This window comes from Pseudophryne corroboree, chromosome 7 (genome assembly GCF_028390025.1).
Source record: "Pseudophryne corroboree isolate aPseCor3 chromosome 7, aPseCor3.hap2, whole genome shotgun sequence".
In the NCBI taxonomy this organism is placed as follows: Eukaryota; Metazoa; Chordata; class Amphibia; order Anura; family Myobatrachidae; genus Pseudophryne; species Pseudophryne corroboree.
The window spans coordinates 298,792,658-298,819,449 of NC_086450.1; positions in this window are offsets into that span (position 1 = coordinate 298,792,658).

Here is a 26,792-nt window from a genome sequence, read left to right on the forward strand (position 1 = left end):
AAAGTGTTTTAAATCTACTGCAATGTAGCACCCTTAGATGTATTTTATTTTATTGTAATTGTTTTTTGTATGCCAACATTGCTTTTTATGCCAAAAGTTGTTAGTGTTGACGGACCACTGCAACATGTATACTGTAGCTGGTATTGTGGTGAATACTCACACTCGGTAGTCCTCTGTTTAGCATTGCTACCTCACAGTACTGGTATCATGGGTCTTATTCCAGCTAGGAAAGTTAGTAGTTTGTATGGTCACTCTGTGTCCTGTGGGTATCCTCTAAGTGCTCCAATTTCCTTCTACAGTCCAAGCAATATACTGTAATGTTAACTGTGTTATTGGCTTTTTGACCCTAGTGCACTTTTATGTTAGTGGATTTCACTGTGGAAGGCACTTTGTAAATGACTTAATAGTATCTTAACATTGAAGAATGTCCAAACTGCGACCCTCCAGCTGTTGAGAAACTACACATCCCAGCATGCCCTGACACAGCTTTAGCATTCTCTAACAGCAAAACTGTGTCAGCGCATACTGGGATATGTAGTTTCACAATAGCTGGAGGGCCACAGTTTGGACATGCCTACTTTATCAAATGAACCATGTGTGAGTGATAATACAGAGGAAGAAGCAGGATTTTACTAGAGATGAGCGGAATCGGTTTTACTCGGTTTTACTTGGTTCTCAAAACCGAATCTTATTGGCTATCCAAAACACGTGACATCCGTGAGCCAATAAGATTCGGTTTTGAGAACCGAGTAAAACCGAGTAAAACCGAATCCGCTCATCTCTAGATTTTACATAAATACAGGTTGAGTATCCCATATCCAAATATTCCGAAATACGTAATATTCTGAAATACGGACTTTTTTGAGTGAGACTGAGATAGTGAAACCTCTGTTTTCTGATGGCTCAATGTACACAAACTTTGTATAATACACAAAGTTATTAAAAATATTGTATTATAAGACCCTCAGGCTGTGTGTATAAGGTGTCTATGAAACATAAAAGAATTGTGTGAATGTACACACACTTTGTTTAATGCACAAAGTAATAAAAAATATTGGCTAAAATGACCTTCAGGCTGTGTGTATAAGGTGTATATGAACCATAAATGTATTCTGTGCTTAGACTTGGGTCTCTTCGCCATGATATCTCATTATGGTATGCAATTATTCCAAAATACGGAAAAATCCCATATCCAAAATACTTCTGGTCCAAAGCATTTTGGATAAGGGATAAACAACCTGTATAGACAAACTGCTATCACAAACCACTGTAAAAGATTTAAACCTTATCAACATATAATACAGTCACTAGCAATAAATACAGTAGAATATAGCTCATGAGAGTACACATGTGCAAAGTGTGCTGTACCACCATAATACAACAGCACCATTAGCAAATAGCAATCAAAACAAAAACTAGGCTACAACAAGGATTTTACACCACAAGGTTAAAAATTTATCCTAAAAATATATCCAAAATTCTGGTAAAGTCACAATGTACAGCAATTCCCACTGACATAAGCAACGTCAGTTCTTCCACTCATAGAAGAAGCCTTGAAGCAAAATTGTCAAAAAGGATGCACTGAATGTTATACAGTGATTGTAATTAATGATAAATGATGAAGCATTTGAAGGGATAAAGAAGAGCTCATTACAAGGTACACTGAGGTTCATCAAATTTAATACACACACATACACATCTTCCAATCTGCTAGGGGAGGGCTGTGGATTTTGTATGAGATCAGCTAAGTGATCTCTCTCAAAGTCTGCCCAGTAAGCAGAAATACTGTAGCCACATTTATTACAGTCATATTGCATCACTATCATGTTGTTGTCCTTTCTCAATCCCTATCACCACTATACAGAAGAGCAAGAGTGTTTCCTTTGCAAGAGAAAAAAAAGATAAAATCAGGTCCTTCAAAAAAACGTAGCTATTTCAAGGGTGAATGTTCCCGGCTAACCAGTAGCTAACATCATCCCCCCCCCCCCCATTCCCCACCTCCACCTTTACCAAATAACAGTGCTATTTGTACTGTAAAAAAAGATATTTAGTGATTATGTACAGTATATAAATATCAATATGGATGATTTTATACAAAATAGGAAAATAATTTGATTTATTTTAATCCCTTCATTGTTGAAGACAAGTCAGGCATGCCTTACAGTTGTACCTTAAAACTGCAAAGGACAAGAATGACTCATACACCACAGCAAGCAGCGTAGGTGAAAAACAGTTTCTACCTGCCCTGCATGTGGACTCCTGCAGATGCCAGACCAGATCGGGATAAAGGGTTTCCTCTCTTTCAAATGATGTGGCCCTTTAGCAGCTATTGTCCATTGATCACCTGTGATCACCAGACTATAATACCCAGCGTTGCAGAAAAAAAAATTCATACATGGGAGCCCTATACTCCCATGCTGGCCAGCATACAGGTAGGAGCACCCTTGTTTAAAAGACAGCAGACTCATCTTCAAACTTTATCTCCCCTTAGTAATAACTGCTGCATTTAGAAACTTAGGGTGACATGTACTAAGCAGTGATAAAAGTGGAGAAGTGAGACAGTGGAGAAGTTGCCCATGGCAACCAATCAGCATTGACGTAACATTTATAATTTGCATACTATAAACATATACAGAGCAGCTGATTGGTTGCCATATGCAACTTCTCCACTGGCTCACTTCTCCACTTTTATCACTGCTTAGTACATGTCCCCCTCAAACAGCAAACAAGAACAAGAAAAAAAATCACACAAGGGAAGATCTAAAGACAAGATCTCCCACATATTGTGTCAATTAGAAAAGAGGTCCCTTCATTTTATGTAGTAGGTTTGCTTATGTACAAAAATGGTAGTTATTTTTTAAACTGTGATATTACTCTTACAGAATTTTAGGGTTTAAAATGAGACATCAAAAATTTTCAAAATTAATTCATAAATGTACTATAGTCTTCAATTCAGATGTTTTTGTGAAAACCTACACACGGAATCCTGTTGTTTTGCGATTTTGGCTGACTGAATGCCAAAGCAAGAACCATAAAGTAATTTTATTTGTGGTATTATAAAAAAAAAATCTGTTTGCTTTTGCTTCACTTCATTGAAGATCTTCTCCTGGTAAAAACAATTAATAAATTCACATACAAATATTAATTTCCACTAGAAAATGTATGCAAAAAAATGCGTATAGTGATAAATATGCCCCATAGAGTGATACTTATGCGTCAATAAAATCAGTAATTTCACTTATTTAACTATTTTTTTCCCCAAGTCTGCAGTTATCAGTCATACTGTTTTTCCATTGAAGTCTCGGGTACGACCCGAGGTTTGTAACATAGTTCCAAACCGAGTCAGTCACAGGACAGCTGCGTTTACATAGCAGCGCCGATCTGGGTTGTTCCCGAATTGTTGCTGCTCACGCCGCACACACTGCAGTGCCATACTTTGAGATTATGTCATCTCCTTGTGCCGGGAATCCTGTAAATGGGTCCCAGAACAGACGACCCGGGTTACCCGCTTAAACTGCATCTCACGCAGGACTTTCCCTGGTGAAACCCTGCTAGGTATATGGAGAGGATTCCCGGGAAACTTTTCCCGGGTGACCCCTTTTCCACTGACCTAAATCACAGTTTGCTGCGCAATAACCCATGGTTTTCAGGTCAGTGGAAAAGGGGTAGCAGTGTGTCTACCTGAAATGTTGCAAAATCCTTGACCCTCTCCGTATAGTTCATAATGTACTATTGACTGTCCTTCAGTTACATTTATTTTCTGCCATTTGCATTGTAAGTATAAAATGCAGGGTAACCCACACGACATACCCTGCACACATAGAAAATACTGACCTGTCTGTCAGTGCTGCAGAAATAAATGGAAAAACTGCAAGAATCCCCATCCCACTAGGGACTCATTTCTGGCTTGCCCATGCCCCTGGTAGAGCCAGCAGGCATTAGGACCCACCACGGCTCTAACAGCAGGTCCACACTGTAACCATTGGCATTTCTAACATTGGTGCACACATTGCACCCATATTTTAGTACTCACCTCTCCAGAGTCCAGCGTCGGGCGCTGCAGCCGCATCCGTCACACAAAAAATTCCCTCCAAAATTGCCACCGCACATGCGCAGTTTGATTATGTCTCCAGAACATGTCAAGAGCCATGTTTCCGGAGACCTGCGCATGCGCAGTAGGCTCTGGCATAATGATGGAGCCTACAGCATCATGGAGAGGAGAGTACCAACCTGGAGTCTGCACACGGGCTCCCTCCTCACTTAAGATGCCCCTGACTGTAACATATGCTCCTGAAGATGTGTGGCAATGCCTCAGTCACCCGACATTTCCGATGGGGTATTCTTTGAAGTGATTATTGTAGGGTGTGCTGTGTTGTGGACATTGAAGGGTCTGTGGGGAGTGTTGTGGCTTAGATATTGGAGGTAGGAGTGCTGTAAGGTGGACATTGCAGGGGATATAGTGATGCAAGGTGTACATTGGAGGGGCAGGGGGGAAAGTGCTGCAATGTGGTTATTGATGTAGAGAGACTGCTCTTCTCCTCCTGTGCACCTATTGTGATCACTATCCCAAAAGGCTACAGATATTTCAACAGTTCTGGTATGCCCCTCCATCATACTCCAGTGTAGGTGGCCCAGTCGTCAATTGCATTTTAAGGACTGACTGTATATCACATGTTCTTCCGCCAAGGCACAAAGACTGCTGAGAGGAGCCAGCCAGCTGCTGATGTGTGGAACAGCCACCGGGAGACATGATCCATCCATGGCAAGCAGGTAGGTCTTGGCCATGTTTTTTGTATGTACCCCTTGTCCCCCAGCCTGATGAAAATGAGGGTTGTGGCTCATGGGGATGGCATATCCTGTGAGGCTGTGCCCTTGCAGTGAGACTGCACCCTTTTCCATAGCACATTTTCCCCCTTTCACCTATTGTGCTGGCCCCTCTATCATTTTATTCTGGAATATAATCTGAGAATGCACAAAGAAGGTCAATTTTATGGACATGTTATGAAAGTGTTGTGGACGTGTGGCTGTACTGGTGAAGAACTCAGATGCATAATTGCTTACAATGAAGGCCATACTCTGGCGGACAACATACACAAACCTAGAGCATGTGCATATTTTAATGGTGCATCCAATGGTTGCATCTAAAGACACATTAAGTGGTACTGTACCGTATTTGAGCATCCACAGACACTCAAAGTAGACGTCTCTGTCCTTTTACATTCTGACACATGCTTATACAGTACACAGGAAAGGGCTTGTAGCATTATTTTCATAAGGTTGCAGAAGCAATACCGCCATTGGATGCCTTCACAGAAGCATCCAACTCCCTAATAGGGATTCATATACCAGGGTTAATACAATATATATACTTTTGATTCTATTAATATACTCTTATTGGCTAAGATTATGTATCAGAAAAGGGAGTGACATATGGGAATAATGGGCTCTATGTTAGATACTAGACATGTAGTAACATTTGAGTATTCACATGGCAATGCTTTTTTTATATACTGTATGAAATAGAGATGTGGGAATACTAGATTAATATGGGACTGAGATATGGAACTGCTGCTGTATTCTAAAACTGAGATATATGGAAGCTGCAATATTGATATGGAACTGATAGAAGCAACCAGGGCTGCCAAGAGAAATCCTGGACAATGGTACAACAACTTCCTTGGCCCCCGTGGCCCCCTGGTGGAGGTGTGTCCACACCTCTTTGGGGGCATGTCTAGCACATAAGAAGCACTCACTCACAGGAGCATGGCATGCCCCCCAGCCAGGACAGTAGAGAGCCTGGCTGGGCCCAGATACTTTTCAGTGGGTGTGGCCTAATTACAGGAGACATGGTCATGCACCCTTAGAGAAAATAATACTGGGTTTTTTTTTATTTTAAACACTTCCCTGGCCACACTGCAGCCCAGCACAAAGCAGTGTGTGTTGGGCTGAGAAGAAAAGCTGCAGCTGATGCTTCCAGGTAAGGGGGGGGGGGCACCTGGGCCCCCAGTGGGCCCCTCCATCAGACCTGGGCCTAGGTAATTTGTACCCTCTTCCCCCCTCTCTCGGCGCCACTGGAAGCAACAGCAATATTGAGATGGTACTGAGATATGGCAATGCTATATTTATAAAAGACTAAGATATGGGAATACTATGTTCCTTTTATCACTTACAATTAACTTTAAGTTGATGAAAGATTTGTGTTCTTATAACCATAATAATGAGTAACTTAGTGGATTTTCTAAAAATAGAAATGTATTTATCAATTGTTTCTCATTTGGGCATTTTATGGGACTGATTCAGAGGTGGATGTAAACTGAACGTTATGCCAATGTTTGCACAGTTGAGCAGGCATTAACCTGAGAGTATGCACAAATGCGCAGTTGAGTATGGAGTTGCAGGTATTAGATATGGTGGGAAACAGCGATGGGCATACAGTACTTAGGCAATGTATGAGAGGTGGCTTAAAGGGAGCATAAAAAATTCCTGGACATATTATGGTAGTGTCACTGCAAGGAGGATGTTTTCTCAGGCAAATCACTGCTTCCACGGAGGTCATGTTCAAATGCAGACACTGCACCTTCCAGGCAAATGCAAGTGTCGGTGGATTGTATTGAATTACTGATGGTGCTACTGCATACAGGGGCATGGAAAATGGGCATCTCAGGGCTTGCACATTCCAGCGCACACTAATGCACAAGGGTAAGGCTGAAGCTAGTATCCATGACTCCACTGTAGGGAGTTAGAGGGGACACTGCAGCATTCAGCTCTGAATCAGGCTCTACACCTACAGTATGAGTAAGAGCAGAGACTTTCTGTCTAAGGTATGGTAAGTGGCAATTGTAAGAAGACTACATAGAAACATCTCTTTTTGATTATTGAACATGATCTAAATTAGTATAAAATATGCAATTTCTGTTATTCACCAATAATAATTAAGATATTAATTATATTAATATAATTGATTAAATGGGAACTAATGTTTACACATTAACTAGTCATAAATGTGTCATACTATTTTACATTGTGTTTTAACATTTTTTTCTTCAAAATGAACTTCAGTGTTCATAGATTGCCATTCAAAGTTTGCTGTTTGCATTAGAAATTGGCTATTCACAATTTCATATAAATAAAATGTATTGATTATAGCGCAAATATGTTTGTTTCAATTTGTAAATAAGCTTGACCATTTTTCTTTCAAACTAATTTGTCAAATCAGTTAGTGAATCAATCTGCATAGGTAAACAGTAATACAGCATTGTGTTGTGTTTTTATTTATTTTTTTGCATAAGTAGTAATGGTGCTCAGCAATTTTGTTTCAATTGTATTTATTTTTTTCAAGTATTTTCTGAAACAAAATAAACAAACACATAATAAATATGCTTGAACAACAACAAATAATGATAAATTGAAACTTACTACTACATTTAGGTGTCTGTTGCCTTTTAGTACACCAGATGGTAAATTAGGTCAGAGGGATCTGTAAGAGTGAAAAAAAGGACAAATGCCTGATAATGTATTATTTACATAAATCTTTGGAAAAGATGTATATCTAAATATAATTATTGTAATACTATAAGGTGCTTGTCCTTCAGTTTTAGGGAAACACAATGACTGTTTGATTTATCTTTACCTTTTTATTGAACATTTTCCACTGTCACTGCAAAATCCTTAATACCACAATATTCATACTGTACTATTTATTGTGTTCTCAAGTGATGTATTTCCTAAAACACACTGAATGGCACTAAAAAAACTGAAAAACAAGTATTTTACATTCCTTGTCATTAACACTATTTGCAACATACTGTACTTAATGTATTGTTAACATTTTACAAGCACAAATAGACAATATTTTTGCCAAGTTTAAATGAGAACTTATGCTTACACATTTTTCAGTCATTCATGTAGTAAAAAAGGAAATATGTCAGAGAAAAAATGTGCCAGAGTGATCACAATAACTTCATGTCAATGATAATGAATGTAATAATGAAATTTAGCAAACTATCATCAAGGGAAAAAGAAATCCTCCCAGGGAAAGCGAAAATCAATTAACAATAAAAAATGTCTATTTTGATGAGACTGATGATGAAGCTTTTTTTTTTTTTTTTTTTTAAAGAGGATGAAGAGCTGTCATTCGTGAGTTCCCTAGAATTACTTCCACTGAATTTGGTCTCCTGGAATTACGGAATCATGGCAAAGTTTGATTTGCTAGAAATTGAGTGATCGTTATGTGTTCGCTGTTGCTAGTGGAGTTAGAAATGAGAACTAGGGGTATATTTACTAAACTGACGGTTTATACAGTATAAGTATAGATATTGCCAACAGAAACCAATCAGGTGCTAGATAAGTGATAAATAGAATCTGATTGGTTGCTATGGGCAAAATCTTTTCTTATATAAACCAACACTTTAATAAGTATACCCCCTATTGGCAGCTTTCCCTCAAAAGTATGAAATTGATGATATTTATAAATAAGCAATGGATTCTCTCCCTATCTCCAACCATGGCAAAAACACCTGTCACATTCCAGTTACTTTACACATCTTATGTCATTAATATACAGTAGCTGCACTTAAAATGTGTAAAATCTGCATCATCTGTACTAGCATGCATTAAGTTTCAAACCATGCACATTGTGAATACATGGCAACAAGGAAAGAAAAGGAAAACGCTTTTTGTTGGGGCATGCTTGGAAGAAATTAAAAATTTATGTAGTTAAAACATCATAAAAATCTTTTATTGGTATGCATTAAAAACAGGTGTGGTTTCTATACATCACGACACTTGGTGCTTTATACAGGTACACAAAAACAAGACAAATATTGTGATAAACAAAACATGAATGTTGCACAGCAAGTAATCTTTTTGATATACAATGATATACAAAAATTATTTGGTACATTATGTAAACGCCAATTTTGTGGGTGGCTCTCAATAAAAGTGTAAGTCACTCTTTTTATGGCTGTACTTATTGGTCATGTGCAGAAAAAAACATAGTAACAATGAACAAAATTACATAAACTTTTAAAATGAGGCAAAATATCCTTTGGTTTTGGATACCTGAGTAGTAATAATTATGATATTAATCCTAGATATACGGTATCCCAAATAAATAAATAAATAAATAAATAAATATATATATATATATATATATATATACATACAGTGGGTCAAAAAAAAGTATTTGGACAGCCACCAATTGTGCAAGTTGACCCACTTAAAAAGATGAGAGGGGTCTGTAATTTCAACCATAGGTACACTTCAACTGTAAGAGACAGAATCTGAAAAAAATAAACAGGAAATCACATTGTATGATTTTGAAATAATTTACATGTATATTCTTGTGGAAAATAAATATTTGGACACCTACCAAGCAGCAAGATTTCTGGCTCTCACAGACCTGTTACTTCTTCTTTAAGAAGCTCGTCTATCCTCCACTCGTTACCTGTATTAATGGCACCTGTGTAAATTGGTTATCTGTATAAAAGACACCTGTCCACACTCTCAAACAGTCAGACTGCTACCTCTCCACCATGGCCAAGACCAGAGAGGTGTCTAAGGACACCAGGGACAAAATTGTAGAGCTGCACAAGGCTGGGGTGAGCTAATCGACAATAGGTAAGCAGCTTGGTGAGAAGAGAACAACTGTTGGTGCAATTATTAAAAAATGGAAAAAATACAAGATCACTGACAATCTAAGTTGACCTGGGGCTCCATGCATGATCTCACCTCGTGGGGTATCAATGATCTTGAGAATGGTGAGGAATCAGCCCAGAACTACATGGGGGGACCTGGTCAATTACCTCAAGAGAGCTGGGACCACAGTCACAAAGGTTACCATTAGTAACACACTACGTCGTCATGGATTGAAATCCTGCAGCACCCGAAAGGTCCCCTTGCTTAAGCCAGCACATGTCCAGGCCCGTCTAAAGTTTGCCAGTGACCACCTGGATGATCCAGAAGAGGATTAGGAGAATGTAATGTGGTCAGATGAGAGCAAAATCAAACTTTTTGGTATAAACTCCACTCGCTGTGTTTGGAGGGAGAAGAATTATGAATGACATCTCAAGAACACCATACCCACTGTGAAGCATGTGGGTGGAAACATCATGCTTTGGGTCTGCTTTTCTTCAAAGGGGACGGGACAACTGATCCGTATTAAGGAGAGGATGAATGGGGCCATGTATCGTGAGATTTTGGGAAAAAACCTCCTTCCCTCAGTAAGAGCATTGAAGAAAGTGGCTGGGTCTTCCAGCATGACAATGACCCCAAACACACTGCCCGGGCAACTAAAGAGTGGCTCCTTAGGAAGCATTTCAAGATCCTGCAGTGGCCTAGCCAGTCTCCAGACCTCAACCCAATAGAAAATCTGTGGAGGGAGTTGAAAGTCCGTGTTGCCCGGTGACAGCTCCAAAACATGACAGATCTAGAGAAGATCTGCATGGAAGAGTGGGCCAAAATATCTGCTCCAGTGTGTGCAAACCTAGTCAAGAACTACAGGAAACGTTTGACCTCTGTAATTCCCAATTAATGTTATATTACAAAGTATTGAGTTCAACTTTTTGATTGTCCAAATATTTATTTTCCGCAAGAATATACAAATAAATTGTTTAAAAAGCATACAATGTGATTATCTAGTTTTTTTTTCAGATTCTGTCTCTCACAGTTGAAGTGTACCTATGATGGAAATTACAGACCTCTCTCATCTTTTTAAGTTGGTCAACTTGCACAATCGGTGGCTGTCCAAATACTTTTTTGCCCCACTATATAAATATATATATATATATATATATATATATATATATATATATTGTGACAAGGATCACAAACACGGGGACTCAGATGAACACTTTTGTTGTTTATTTTGAACAGCAGGTAACCACATAGCTAGTTAAATCCATATGCAGTCAGTATTACAGCAGTAGCACAGGCACTCTCAGCATAGCAGACTCTTGATCGGCTCCAGTGATCCCTAGTCTAAGCCACACAACCCGACCTATCACTTGGGTAGCTATTTCACCATCAAGAGCAAGGTGACTCTGACCTGGAAACCCTTATATCAGGAAATCCCAGGTGCTGCTGATCACACACATGGGATTCTGCTACTGCTTCCAAAACCTTGTCTGGATCCTCCACATTACTTTCACATGGAAAAATGCAAAGGGGTACCTGGGTACCTGGTGGCATAATCAACTACCACTACCATTGGTGCCCTCGAGCAGATTTTTCCACTGGCCATATCAGATCCATACCAATCCACTCAAAAGGTACGGAAACGATAGGGAGTGGTACCAGTGGAGCTCTAAACTCTGGCCGAGGGGCTGTCCTCTGGCAGACTGGACATTCCTGACAATACCTCTTAACGGAAGCATAGATGCAGGGCCAAAAGAACCTTCAACTGGATGCATTGGATTGTTTTCTCCTCCCCTAGATGGCACCCCACAAATGCGTATAGGCAGCTTCTAACACCAAGCGCTCCAGTTTTCGGGGAACCAAGAGCTGATCTACCCTTTCCTTCTAAAGTAGCGACATGATATAGCAAATAATTTTCCAAAACAAAATATTGTACTCCCTCTGATGGTAAATCATCAACTACCCTGCCGTTAACAACTTTAACAGTCTCAAAGGCATGTAAAAAATAACTGTCATCGCTTTGATCTTGTTATGCACACCAGTGCCTGCAGGAATGTACTGGTGTCTGAACTGTTATGCACACCAGTGCCTGCAGGAATGTACTGGTGTCTGAACGGAGAGGGATGCAAAACAAATGAACTCACAGACAGACTGGGGAAAATGACATTACGTACACAGAAGGTGATAGGGTAACAAAATAAACACAAAGTGAACAGAGAAGCCCAGAGGCTAAGAAACTGGGTGTCTCCCTAGTATTAGGAATGCTCAGTTGGAAAAAGCAAGATGTTGTGTTTTAATACGTAGAGAACCCGAAATGCTGTTGCTAAGGGCAACAGCAAAACCCTAAAGGGTTACCAACGGGTGTGGCAGTAAACTCCTTGGTCAGAGATGGAATGATAGACACAAGGAGAGTCTCCACAATCCTAATCCTCACTTGCTGTCACGATCCAGGTAATTCCTTATTAGTATTTACCTTCCAAATGCCTCCTGAGACTGTCCCAGTGTCCCAAGCCTGGATTCCATCTGCGCTGTCTGTGTGCAGCATGCTGCATCTCATTGTCTCAAATCTCTTTACTGTGATTCTGGTAGCTTCATGGTTAAAACTCACATGCAAGTTACAAACAGTCTTTCCCTCCAAGTTCAAACATGGGCGCAGCCATGTTTGTTTTCATCACCTGTTACTTTTCAGCCAATCAGCTGCACTCTGCTCCCAGCCTGATTACACAGCAGCTGCACTCTGGTCTCTGGTTAATTGCCCACCAATCCCTGCTAACCTGTGGATTTAAATAGCCTGTCCCAGCATTGAAGGATGTCAGTGCTTCAATGGTCTTCAGTGTTTCCAGTGAGCAGTTCTTCCATGGATTTTCTCTGCAGTGCTTCATTTGTCTCCAGTGGTTTCTGTGTGCAGTCTTCTACAGATTCTCCAGTGAACTCTCCTGCATTCAAGCCTGACTCCTCTGTGTTACACTCTGTGGTGTAACACGACACCTCTGTGATTAACCCTCTACAACATCACATTACTCATCTGTGTCTGTATTCCGGCTTTCCAGCAGCCACTCTTCAACAACTACAGTTTTCCAGCGAACCCTAGTTCATTTACAGTTTACAGAACTTTTCTCTACATTCCAGGTTACTGGTATTAACCAGTTGCACGCCTAAATTTCCACTTGTGACTTTCTATTGTTTTTGCAAGTTTTATGACTTTTCATTTAATAAAATCACTGAAAGATATTTCCAGTTGTCGTGGTCACGCCTTCGGGCATCCTTGCTACTGTCTTTACGCATGTCCAGGAGTCACATGGCTCCTCCTAAGTTCAAGTACCCGTCAACCCCTACAACTGAGGCTCCCAGTCACGGTCATCAGCCCTCAGTTGTGACAGTAAGCACTGACCTAATGGATCTGGCCGGAGACCAGGCCCAAGCGTTTAACCCGATGCAACGACTTGCAGCACGCTTAGAACTTCTGGAGGCTGCACAGGGTCAAGTTTTTTGCTGTCTCCAGGGCCTTTCCACCCGGCTGGATGGAATCCAAGTAACCCTTAATGGTTCAGGGGCATCCAGTGTCCTGACTCTCAGTCAACTGTTGGTTCAGTTACAAGACCTTCTTTCTAGCATCGTTCCAGTTATTTCAAAGTGTCTCTGTGATACTCCTATTATCTCTGCTCCCGTCTCCACGAAAGCCTTCCCACAGTCTGCTGAGAACACAGATGCAACAGCTGCCAATCTCTCTATGTCCAAGTCGTTTCCCCTTGCTCCAAGTAAAGATAAGTTCCGGAGTAAGCCACGGTCTAGACTTTCTGAAGAGGAACGCAAGTGTCGCATGCAGTTTCAACTCTGCTTCTACTGTGGGGGTTCTGATCACTTTATTAAAGACTGTTCTCTCCGTAAGCCGAGGAAGTGGGATAGATCTCCACATCACAGCATTCATAGTTACAAACCTTCCTATGTGGAATCTTCAGCTCCTTCTGAGCCGGTCAAGAAAAATATAAAAGTTGATCAAAGAAAAACCCAATTCTACAATTGGGGTCCTGTGTCCAGGAGCCCCATTTCCAATTCCGGGAAACAAAAGAGATTTAATGAGACTTTCTTCACCAAAGGAAAAACTAATTCTGCAACCCAAGACGGGGCGTCTGTTTCTACAGCTCCAGGAAAGGTATCCAATGTTCAAGCTCTACTAGGGGCATATGAGTCTTCTCAAAAAGGAGTTTCTGATCTGTCAACCCCAGGAGGGGTGCTGGACAAAACAACCCTGAGAGAGGTGTCTGATTCGTCAACCCCAGGAGGGGTCACCGAAATTTCAGCCCCAAGGGAAGTATCCAGAGCCGAGTTCCCAGATGGAAATTTTTGTGCTACAGATGCAGTTATGAACTCCTGTTTGCCGTTTTCAGATAGCACCACCCTGTTGGCATCCAGCATGGACCTGGTCCAGGATGGTCTAACTGAACACTTGGATACCACTCATTCCGGTTCCAACCGGATTCACACTCCTTCAGTTCCAGCCGATTCCAACACCTTCGAATATAATCAAGTCCTATCCGTCAGTCCGAAGACTCCTCTGGTTCCAGCCAGTTCAAGTTCATCAGGATTCAATTCAGGTTCCGAAGGTGAATTTGTTGATGACTCAAGCTACATTATGGGAGGTCCTGCTCTTTCCTGTTACGCTTTCACGCATGAAGAGGTTCCAGAATTACCAAAAAGCTCTACAGGTCTCTGTATGAAAAGTCCTCGTTCTAGAACAAGATTTAATTTAAGACTTATTGGAGTGCTAGCTTCAAAAGCACGATTTTCTCGTACTTCTAATCCAGGAAAGGGACCTTCTACATGTTATTCCTCAGTCCTTTCAGATGAAGAAGATTGGGAGGACTTCTAGCAATCCAGTTGCTTCAGGCTTTCCACGCCAGATTTCCTCCTCAAGCCTAAGAAGTGTCCTGGGGCCACTCCTAAAGGGGAGGGTACTGTCACGATCCAGGTAATTCCTTATTAGTATTTACCTTCCAAATGCCTCCTGAGACTGTCCCAGTGTCCCAAGCCTGGATTCCATCTGCGCTGTCTGTGTGCAGCATGCTGCATCTCATTGTCTCAAATCTCTTTACTGTGATTCTGGTAGCTTCATGGTTAAAACTCACATGCAAGTTACAAACAGTCTTTCCCTCCAAGTTCAAACATGGGCGCAGCCATGTTTGTTTTCATCACATGTTACTTTTCAGCCAATCAGCTGCACTCTGCTCCCAGCCTGATTACACAGCAGCTGCACTCTGGTCTCTGGTTAATTGCCCACCAATCACTGCTAACCTGTGGGTTTAAATAGCCTGTCCCAGCATTGAAGGATGTCAGTGCTTCAATGGTCTTCAGTGTTTCCAGTGAGCAGTTCTTCCATGGATTTTCTCTGCAGTGCTTCATTTGTCTCCAGTGGTTTCTGTGTGCAGTCTTCTACAGATTCTCCAGTGAACTCTCCTGCATTCAAGCCTGACTCCTCTGTGTTACACTCTGTGGTGTAACACGACACCTCTGTGATTAACCCTCTACAACATCACATTACTCATCTGTGTCTGTATTCTGGCTTTCCAGCAGCCACTCTTCAACAACTACAGTTTTCCAGCGAACCCTAGTTCATTTACAGTTTACAGAACTTTTCTCTACATTCCAGGTTACTGGTATTAACCAGTTGCACGCCTAAATTTCCACTTGTGACTTTCTATTGTTTTTGCAAGTTTTATGACTTTTCATTTAATAAAATCACTGAAAGATATTTCCAGTTGTCGTGGTCACGCCTTCGGGCATCCTTGCTACTGTCTTTACGCATGTCCAGGAGTCACATGGCTCCTCCTAAGTTCAAGTACCCGTCAACCCCTACAACTGAGGCTCCCAGTCACGGTCATCAGCCCTCAGTTGTGACACTTGCAGTGCACAGGTTCAACTTACTGCCACTAAACTGACACCTGAACACCTTGCACAGTGAGAAAGGATTTTGGCAGGCAAGTCTGAGAATACAGCTACAAACTTGCTAAGTTCACAGAGTAGCAAAAGAACCCCAGCAAGTTAAACGACTGACTCCAGTCTTACTGCTAGGTCTGGATTGGCAGAGTGTAGTACCAAATCCCCAGGCCTATTTGCAGTAAGCAACAACAAATACAAAGCTACACAGTACTGGCTAACTTTCAGGAACTGACTAACCAACAAAGATTCAGCAGCATCTGCTTAACCTGAGAAGAGGGTTTATAAAGCAGGTGCTGTCCACGCCCCACTCAGACCTCACAGACTGTGAGCACAAAAACCAGCACCGGATCCCCTGCAGTGCACAAAGCCTGTAACCACTGCACTGCAAAAGACCCGAACCGGAGTATCAGCTGCGCTCAGGTTACTCTGCTAGCACTTGTCTCCCGGTTGCCATGACAACGTGGCAGCACAGGGCAGGAGACCCTAACAGTACCCCCCCTCTGACGAGGGGTCAAAGAACCCCTACCACCGGGTTTATCGGGGAACTGCGAGAAGAAAGAGCGTATCAGTCTGGGGGCATGAAGATCACAACTGCGCACCCACGACCGCTCCTCCGGGCCATACCCCTTCCAGTGCACCAAAAATGACAGCCGACCCCGAACCATCTTTGAGTCAAGAATCCTTTCAACAACAAACTCCCTCTGGCCACGTATCAGAAGAGGAGAAGGTCTTCCACTGGAAGAAGGATTACTAATTGCCCGTTTTAAAAGGGAACAATGAAATGTTTTATTGATACCCAAAGAACGGGGCAGATCTAACTGAAATGCCACCGGATTGATAACCCTAGTGATCTTATAAGGGCCGATGAACCGGGGGCCTAACTTATGAGATGGCTGTCTCAACTTCAAATTCTTGGTAGACAACCAGACGAAGTCTCCTAATTTGAAGCTGCAGGGTCTTTTTTGCTTATCAAAAACCCTTTTGGTCACTAATGACACAGACACAAGGGCTTTCTTCACTTTCCTCCAAATACCCCTAAGGACCGAAACCACAGAGGAACCACCAGGCGTGGAGTCCAGGGGGTCAAAAGAATTGGCCTTAGGATGATGCCCATACACACAAAGGAAGGGAGAGATCCCTGTAGCAGAGTGAGCCGCGTTGTTATAGGCAAACTCCGCCATGGACAGATGAGCAACTCAGTCAGTCTGACACTTGGAGACATAACACCTGAGGAACTGCTCCAAGGATTGGTTCACCCTTTCAGTCTGCCCATTAGACTGCGGATGGTAGCCTGACGACAAGCTGACAGAAATCTGGAGATCGGAACAAAATGCCCTCCAGAATTTGGCCACAAACTGGGATCCGCGGTCAGAGACCACATCAAGTGGCAACCCGTGGAGGCGCACAACATGCAGCATAAATAATTCAGACAGGCGTCTGGCCGATGGCAGCCCAACCAGTGGAACGAAGTGCGCCATCTTCGAAAACCTGTCAACGACAACCGAGATGGCTGTCATCCCCGAGGATTTGGGCAAGTCCACCACAAAATCCATTGAAATGTGGGTCCATGGCTTAGATGGAATAGAGAGTGGATGTAATGGGCCAACAGGAACCCCTCTAGGAGTCTTATTTCGGGCACAGATGTCACATGCCCGAACCCACTGATCCACATCCTTAGCCACCGAGGGCCACCACACCGCCCTAGATAGCAACTCCCGAGTTCGGGCAATACCCGGGTGACCTGCCGACTTCTTGGCATGGAATTCCAGGAACACTAGCTGTCTTAACCTAGGAGGCACAAACAAAAGACCTACCGGAAGGTCTGGAGGAGCCTGCTCCTGTGCTCTAAGGACTAATGACAAGAGGTCCTGGGTAATGCCCACTTTAATACATGATGGGGACACAATGGGCAATGGCTCCTCGGTGGTCTCCTGGATTGGAGCAAAACTCAGCGAGAGCGCATCAGCCTTGATGTTTTTTGACCCAGGGCGATATGTTATCAAAAAATTAAAGCGAGCAAAAAACAAAGCCCATCGTGCCTGCCTGGCATTGAGGCGCTTCGCTGACTCTAAATATGCCAAATTCTTATGGTCGGTGAGAATTGAGACCACAAACTTAGCCCCCTCAAGCCAGTGTCTCCACTCCTCGAGTGCATCCTTAATAGCCAACAATTCCCGGTTACCCACGTCATAATTCATCTCGGCAGGCGAAAATTTACGGGAAAAGTAAGCACAGGGATGAAGGCGATTATCAGACACCCCCATCTGAGAGAGCACTGCCCCAATACCCATCTCAGAGGCATCCACCTCCACCACAAAAGGACGCTCTGGATCTGGGTGTCGCAGCACCTTGGCCGAGACAAATGCCCTTTTGAGACGGGCAAAAGCCGCTTTATCCTCACAAGACCAGTAAGCAACATCCGCCCCTTTCTTAGTGAGTGCCACCAAGGGCGCCACTATAGACGAAAATCCAGCGATAAATCGTCTATAAAAAATCGCAAAGCCCAGGAAACGCTGAAGCGCCTTCAAACTAGTGGGCTGCACCCAATCCAGGACTGCCTGTACCTTGGAACCCTCCATTTGGAAACCTTCAGGGGAGATAATATATCCTAGAAATGCGATTTGCTGAACTTCAAATTCGCACTTCTCCAGCTTCACCCCAAGCCGGTGGTCTCTGAGTTTCTGGAGGACTAAGCGTACATGCTTCCGATGTTCCTCCAGGGAATGGGAGAAGATTAGGATGTCATCTAAGTATACAACTAAGAATCTATCCAAATATTCCCTGAGTACATCGTTCATGAAATCCTGGAAGACTGCCGGGGCATTACAGAGCCCAAAAGGCATCACCAAATATTCATAATGCCCTGAGTGGGTATTAAAGGCAGTCTTCCATTCATCCCCCTCTCTTATTCGGATTAGATTGTACGCCCCGCGTAGGTCAATCTTAGAAAAAATGGTGGCAGTACGAAGCTGGTCAAACAAGACCGAAATGAGAGGCAGTGGGTATGAGTTTTTAATCGTGATACGGTTCAATTCCCTGAAGTCGATGCAGGGTCGCAACGAACCGTCCTTTTTACCCACGAAGAAGAACCCCGACCCAACTGGAGACTGTGAAGGTCTGATAAATCCCTTAGCCAAGTTCTCCTGAATGTACTCTGCCATAGCCTGAGTCTCAGGACGTGACAGGGAGTACAACCTGCTCTTGGGAAGCTTAGCATTCGGCAACAAATCAATGGCACAGTCATAGGGGCGATGGGGAGGTAGTACCTCGGCAACTTTTTTGGAGAACACGTCCGCAAAATCTGCATAACACCCTGGCAATCCTGGCAAACTTAGCTGCGAGAGCCTGACTGGAAGGCTCAAGCAACTCCTGAAACAATCAGTACCCCAACTAAGAATCTCCCCGGAGACTTAGTCAAATTGAGGATTGTGGGCCCTTAACCAGGGTAACCCCAATACCAATGGGGCAAAAGTACAGACAGTCACATAAAAGGACAATTTTTCAGAGTGTGTGGCTCCAATAAACAAAGAAATCTGGCTAGTGCAAGAGGTAATTTTACCTTGGGATAATGGTTCCCCGTTTAACCCACAAATCTCAATTTCCAATGCCAAGGGTACTAAGGGAACAGAGTGTTTCAGGGCGAATTGGCGGTCCATAAAAACCCTGTCGGCCCCACTGTCCACAAAGGCCTCAGTCTTGACAGTTTGACCGAGGATCTTCAAGGTCACCGGAATGATAAAAGTCTTCTTGGGAAATTCTGACTTCTGGCCTGACAGGATATTTCCCATCACCCTCAGGCCCTGAAGTTTTCCGGCTTTTCTGGGCATGATACCACCACATGACCTTTATTCCCACAGTACAAACACAACCCTTGCTGTCACCTCCGCGTCTTCTCACGCGAGGAGAGGCGGGTAGCCCCAATCTGCATAGGCTCCTCGGAAAATTCCTCAGAGTCTGAGGTTCCCTTGGGAAAGAAGGAAACCTCGGTCTCCCTTTCAAGCCTACGCTCTCTCAGCCGTCTATCCACCCGGATGGATAACTGCATGAGCTGATCCAAGCAATCAGGCAAGGGATATTGTACCAGTTGGTCTTTTATCTGGTTAGAAAGACCTCTTCGGTACTGGTGTCTCAGGGCTGGGTCATTCCACTGGGTATCATGGGCCAACCTCCGAAACTCCGTACAGTAAACCTCAACTGGCCTTCGCCCTTGCTTAAGTATCGAAATCTGAGCCTCGGCTGAGGCCGTCTTGTCAAGGTCATCATACAACATGCCCAGTGCCGTAAAAAAAGCATCAACACTTTTAAGCGACAGACAGTCAGGCTGCAACCCATATGCCCAGACCTGTGGGTCTCCTTGTAGCAAGGAAATCACTATGCCCACCCGCTGAATCTCCGACCCAGAAGACTGAGGCCTAAGCCGGAAGTATAGCTTGCAGCTCTCCTTGAAACAAAAGAACTGCGAGCGATCTCCAGAAAAACGATCCGGGAGATTTACTTTTGGCTCCTTAACCCCTGAAGGTGCTGCTGCTGCGGGAGCTCCGCCAGCGGCCTGGGAGGTGTGCATTTTAATGGACAAATCATTAAATTGTCGAGTCAGGACCAGCACCTGATCGACCACCTGTTGCAACGTATTTTGAGGGGTATGCTCCATATTCCCACAAAATTTCAATAGGAGTATTAGGCTGCTGAATATGTTATGCACACCAGTGCCTGCAGGAATGTACTGGTGTCTGAACGGAGAGGGATGCAAAATAAATGAACTCACAGACAGACTGGGGAAAATGACATTACGTACACAGAAGGTGATAGGGTAACAAAATAAACACAAAGTGAACAGAGAAGCCCAGAGGCTAAGAAACTTGGTGTCTCCCTAGTATTAGGAATGCTCAGATGGAAAAAGCAAGATGTTGTGTTTTAATACGTAGAGAACCCGAAATGCTGTTGCTAAGGGCAACAGCAAAACCCTAAAGGGTTACCAACGGGTGTGGCAGTAAACTCCTTGGTCAGAGATGGAATGATAGACACAAGGAGAGTCTCCACAATCCTAATCCTCACTTGCAATGCACAGGTTCAGCTTACTGCCACTAAACTGACACCTGAACACCTTGCACAGTGAGAAAGGATTTTGGCAGGCAAGTCTGAGAATACAGCCACAAACTTGCTAAGTTCACAGAGTAGCAAAAGAACCCCAGCAAGTTAAACGACTGACTCCAGTCTTACTGCTAGGTCTGGATTGGCAGAGTGTAGTACCAAATCCCCAGGCCTATTTGCAGTAAGCAACAACAAATACAAAGCTACACAGTACTGGCTAACTTTCAGGAACTGACTAACCAACAAAGATTCAGCAGCATCTGCTTAACCTGAGAAGAGGGTTTATAAAGCAGGTGTTGTCCACGCCCCACTCAGACCTCACAAACTGTGAGCACAAAATCCAGCACCGGATCCCCTGCCGTGCACAAAGCCTGTAACCACTGCACAGCAAAAGACCCAAACCGGAGTATCAGCTGCGCTCAGGTTACTCTGCTAGCACTTGTCTCCCGGTTGCCATGACGATGTGGCAGCACAGGGAAGGAGACCCTAACAGATCTCTTCCGAAGTCCTGCAGTGATAACTTCTCACCAACTGGGTTCTAATGGGCCTAGGATTAAGTCTCTTGGGGTGGTTTGGGACCGGCAGCCTCTCTCCCGGATGCTAAACTGTGGTAGTCTATTGTCTCTGGCTTCTGAGTTGTTTCGGTGGTAGACGGTTTGTTGGTAGCATGCCAGGTAACAAGCTCCTGCAGCAATGGAAAGTCCCAGCCCAGGATTAACGGATATGGGGTCTGGAGGTCACCGCCACTACCACCTTTAATGACCAACCTTGAACGGTCAGGGGTAAGTAGACACATGGGCACTCCTTCACAACATCATGGACGCGCAACACCCTGACAGGAGGCTGGACCTTATCAGCTCCTGGCGGAACCAGGTTGGCCGTGACAATGGTGAGCTCACTGCTGGTATCCACCAGGGCCCAAATCTCCCGGTTTTCCACCTGTACCTGCACCCGGAACAGGAAGGACTCTGCTTGGAATACCCCCCCCCCTGCCGCCATGCTGACCAATGGCTGAGCTGTTTTCCCTGCACCGCAATCTATCGGCTCACCCTGTTTCAGGCAGTCCCACCGCACATGACCAGACTTGCCGTACTTAAAGCAAACCAAGGGAGGTGGAGCCTTTGGTTTAACTACTGGGACCTGAGTTCTGGGTTTAGGTAGTGGCCCGTATCCTGACCTGGCTTTATTCAGCTTTCCCAGCATCAGGTGCCGCTCAATCACCACTGCCAACTCCTCAAATGTCTGGGATCAGCCTGAAGGGCCCACTACTGCACTGAGTGGTCTAACACCCGCATAGCCTGGTCCAGTGCAACTACTTCCATAATCTGTACTGCACCGTTTTTATCCGGTTGCAACCAGGCCCTTGCCAGTTGGGCTAGTTTGGCCGGCTGAATCCTGGGAGGCTCAGAGCCCTCCAGCCACCTGTTATGGAATTATTGGGCTTTGCTGGGACCCGTCACTCCAATCCTATCCATTATAGACTTTTTCAGGCAAAGATAGGAGCATGCCTCAGCCACAGTCATGTCCACATATGTCCGCTGTGCCTCCCCTGTTAAACAGGGAGCCAGCCTGTCAGACCATTCCTCCACAGGCCATCCCAACCACGTGGCCGTGCACTCAAATGTGCAAAGGAATGCCTCTATATCATCCGCTGGGGTGCGCTTTAGTAGCCTTTCCCACTCTGGCTAAGATTTTTTAAGTGCTTTTAACTCATCGCACAACATTTGAATTTGAGTTTGCGGTCTTTCAGCCTGGGTTTGTTGCACCTCATGTAACATCTGAATCTGGTTTTGTTGCCCCTTATGTATATGTATATATATATATATATATATATATATATATTGTACAGGCAAGTCTTGATTACTGATAAACGGGTATGGGTCATTGGGTCAACCCAACTTAGGTCGACAATCATTAGGTCGAACACTGATGGTCGGCATTGCCATTAGGTTGACATGCATTAGGTCGACATGGGTGTTAGGTCGACATGTACAAGGTTGACAGGTAAAGAGGTCGACATGAGGTTTTTGACTGTTTTTGGAGACATTTTTTCCGCAAAGTGATGGAGAACCCAAATTAGTGCACAGTGTCCCCTTGCATGGCTCCCTTCAATTGCCATGCTTCCTCAGATTACCATTCCAATCTTAGTCCACGTGGATCGTTAAGTATGAAAAATTCAAAAAAATGAAAACATTTGAAAATCTCATGTCGATCTTTTGACCTGTCGACCTAGTACATGTCGACCTAACACCCATGTCAACCTAATGGCATTGTCGACCTTTAGTGGTCAACCTGAGTGTCGACCTAAGTTGTGTTAACCTAACGACAGTAACCCCTGATAAACAGTGATCTGATAGTAATTTTAAGATACAAGTATTATACCATATCTTCTTTTAGTGTATAGTTGATATTTGAGTATAGTTATCCCTTAAGTGGGTAGTAAATATCAAAGACTCACTCCCAATTGTCTCTGCATCTACAGCCCATTCGTGTGTTACAAATGAACAGTGAACGAGTAGGTGAGATTACAAGAGGACAGTGCCGGAGTAGAGTGAAAGTTAGATGAAGTGCAGAGGAGCACAGTCCCAATGAGAGTCCCCATCAATTGGAGTTTGAAGTTATGAGGTACAAATAAGATGGATGAACAGTAAACATGGTAATTTGCAGATAAAAAGTAAAGTAATACTTATCAGAGACTTGTGTAATGTGCTGGTTCTGGTCCTGTGCATGGGACCTGGAACTTCCAACCTTGGACACGTGTTTCACCATGGAATTGGCTTGTTCACCAAGTGTAGCTGGGGTGAGCCCTGTGGTTTCTTTTATACCCTAAAGCCAGAGCCGACCCTAACCAATATGATGCCCCCTAGCACAGACACTAGTTCTGCCTCTGACCCTGTACCCCTTTTCCAGCACAATCACCCCTCACCCATAGCAGTCCTCATGTTGGTGATCCTACCCCATATATTTTAAATAGGAACAGTGTGCACATTCAGTGCACAGCCTAAAATGGGGCGTGTTCTTGCTGGGAAGGGGCATGGCCACACAATAATACCCACAGTTGAAATTACGCCAACTGCAACTTTATTCACATTATATCATGCAATAGTGTCTCTTATTCACATTACATCGCACAGTAGCACCACATTACTCCTCACAGTAGTGCCCCATATTCACATTACACCACAACATATGGCTCTTTATTCACATTAGACCACACAGTAGTGCCCTTTCCATACGTTACGCCACAAAGTAGTACACCTTATACACATAATGCCACACATTAGTAATGCCTTTATACTCATAATACACATAATACCACACAGTAATGCCCCATACACATATGACACACATCATTAATGCCCTTATTCACATAATGTCCCTTACACATATGCCACACATTATTAATGACCTTATACGCAAAATGATACACAAAATGCCCCTTACACATATGTCGCACATTAGTAATGCATTTCGTATGCAGATAGAGTCACAGTCACACACAGAATATAGTCATGCTGCATATCATTTTAATCAGCAGAAGCTGCTTATGGTCCTAGGCATTTGCCTAGTTTGCCTATGCCTAGGACCGGCTCTGCCTAAAGCAAATTGACAGTAATTGGGGGGGAGTGAGCAGGAAGTGCCTCAGATCCTGCCTGTTGTTAGAAAATTATCCATGATAGGTTAGTTTTGAGTGGGACATAATGTGTTAATCAATGGAAAAAGGTCACCATCCTAATAATGTGACTGGCAAGATCGTGAACCAATGGTGCATGTGTTTAAATAGATTGATTGATTGATTGATTTAAGTACCAGTAAGGTTCAGTTCATAGACTGAACTCTTCATCTCTATAACAATTGTGTTATATTCAATAACATGTAAAATACAGGTTATATAGGGTGTCAGTCAGAGTTGATCACTAGCTGCCGTTGTTCGCAGCGCAGCAATCAGGCTAAAAAATCAGCATTTTTGCACATGCATATGCACCACAATGCGCATACGTGATGTACGGGTACAAAGGCCTTTGTGGTTTTGCACAGGTTCTAGCGACGTTTTCATTCGGAATGGCAGCCGCAAGAAGTTTGACAGGAAAGGGGCGTTTCTGGGTGTCAACTGACCGTTTTCAGGGAGTGCTTAGAAAAATGCAGGCGTGCCAGCGAAAATGCAGGCGTGGCCGGGCGGGTGTGTGACGTCAAAAGCCAACCCTCCAATGTTATAATCAACGCACACGAAGAGTAAGTACAGGGCTGGTCTTGTTTTGCACAAAATGTTTTTGCAGGCGCTCTGCTGCACAGGAGTTTGCACTTCTGAAAAGCAAAAATACACTCCCCGGTGGGCGGCAACAATGCGTTTGCACGGCTGCTAAAAACTGCTAGCGAGCGATCAACTCGGAATGACCCCCATAATTCAAAGTCGATGAGGTTATGTTATCCTAGATGGGATTACATGTAAATTTACATATTAAGATAAGACCGTGTGGCAGATTAAACCCCCAGCCTTTTCTGGGGTCTTATGGGAAATGCAGTTCTATCATTAGGAATGTGGATGTGGGGCTATTGTGAATATTTGTAAGATAATGTTCCAGAAGCTGAATTACATTCAACTCAGCATCAGGCTCTTAGGGTCCAAACTTTAGAGCAAGTGTGTAAAGTAAAGCATCCTCTATGGCTAAATCCTTTATTTTTGCCAGTGTGTTTCTAGCTTTCTGCATGAGTTTGTTAGGCAATACAGTGTTTGTATGGGAGTACAGGCTAGCTTAAGGCTATTTTTAGTTAACTGCAGTTTAGACACACCCACGTAAAACAAGATTATTAAAATAACTCGCTTAAAGATTTGTATTTTATGGTTATTTTGGTTTCATCTACTTCTTCAAGTTTGCTTTGCTTGCATCTGAGTACCATGACCTCAAATTAGCCTCTAAACTTGGATGGAAAAAATAAAGTTCTGTCAAAGATATTCTGAATAAAAGGATGAATTGGCAGACTACTATATTCTTTTGAGGAGCACATTACTCTTTATAACAAAATGAGTGTCCACTACAAAGTGTTCCAATAAAAACAGTTCAAATGCAGAAGATGCAGCATCTCAGTTTGTATCCACTAATATCTTCTCCCAAAGAACGCAAGCCATGTTCAACTTTATGAAGAGCAATGCTCTTGTTGATGGTCCTTGTATCTGTTTATATACAAAATGTCAATTTGTCAGCAAATATTTCCTAAATCTGTAATGCATCCACATACAGTGTGCTTCCATTCAAATTATCCAGAGCAAAGAAGATTGCACAAGATGATGCTATAAAATTTCCTGTCTTGGTCTTACTGTCCAATATACAGTAGCTTTCATTTATGAGGTTGAGCTACCATAGAATTGGGGGATGCTGACAAACTTTTCCAACAAGCTTAGTTAAAAAAATTAATTCCTCTCTTTCCTCTCAACAAACCACAACGCTCTAAAGGCATTTGGGTTTACCACAGTACAGTGGTATCCGTTTGACACATTACAGAGCACAGTAGTGTCCGTTAGTCACATTACACCACACAGTAGCACCTGTTAGTCACATTACACCGCACAGTAGCACCCGTTAAGTGCATTATACAACACAGTGGCACCCGTTAGTCACATTACACTGCACAGTAGCGCCCATTAGTCATGTTACACCACACAGTAGCGCCCATTAGTCATGTTACACCACACAGTAGCACCTGTTAAGTGCATTACAGAACACAGTGGCACCCGTTAGTCACATTACACTGCACAGTAGTGCCCATTAGTCATGTTACACCACACAGTAGCACCTGTTAAGTGCATTACGGAACACAGTGGCACCCGTTAGTCACATTACACTGCCCAGTAGCGCCCATTAGTCATGTTACACCACACAGTAGCACCTGTTAAGTGCATTACAGAACACAGTGGCACCCGTTAGTCACATTACACTGCACAGTAGTGCCCATTAGTCATGTTACACCACACAGTAGCACCTGTTAAGTGCATTACAGAACACAGTGGCACCCATTAGTCACATTACACTGCACAGTAGTGCCCATTAGTCATGTTACACCACACAGTAGCGCCCACTAGTGACATTACACTGCACAGTAGCATCCGTTAGTCATGTTACACTGCACAGTAG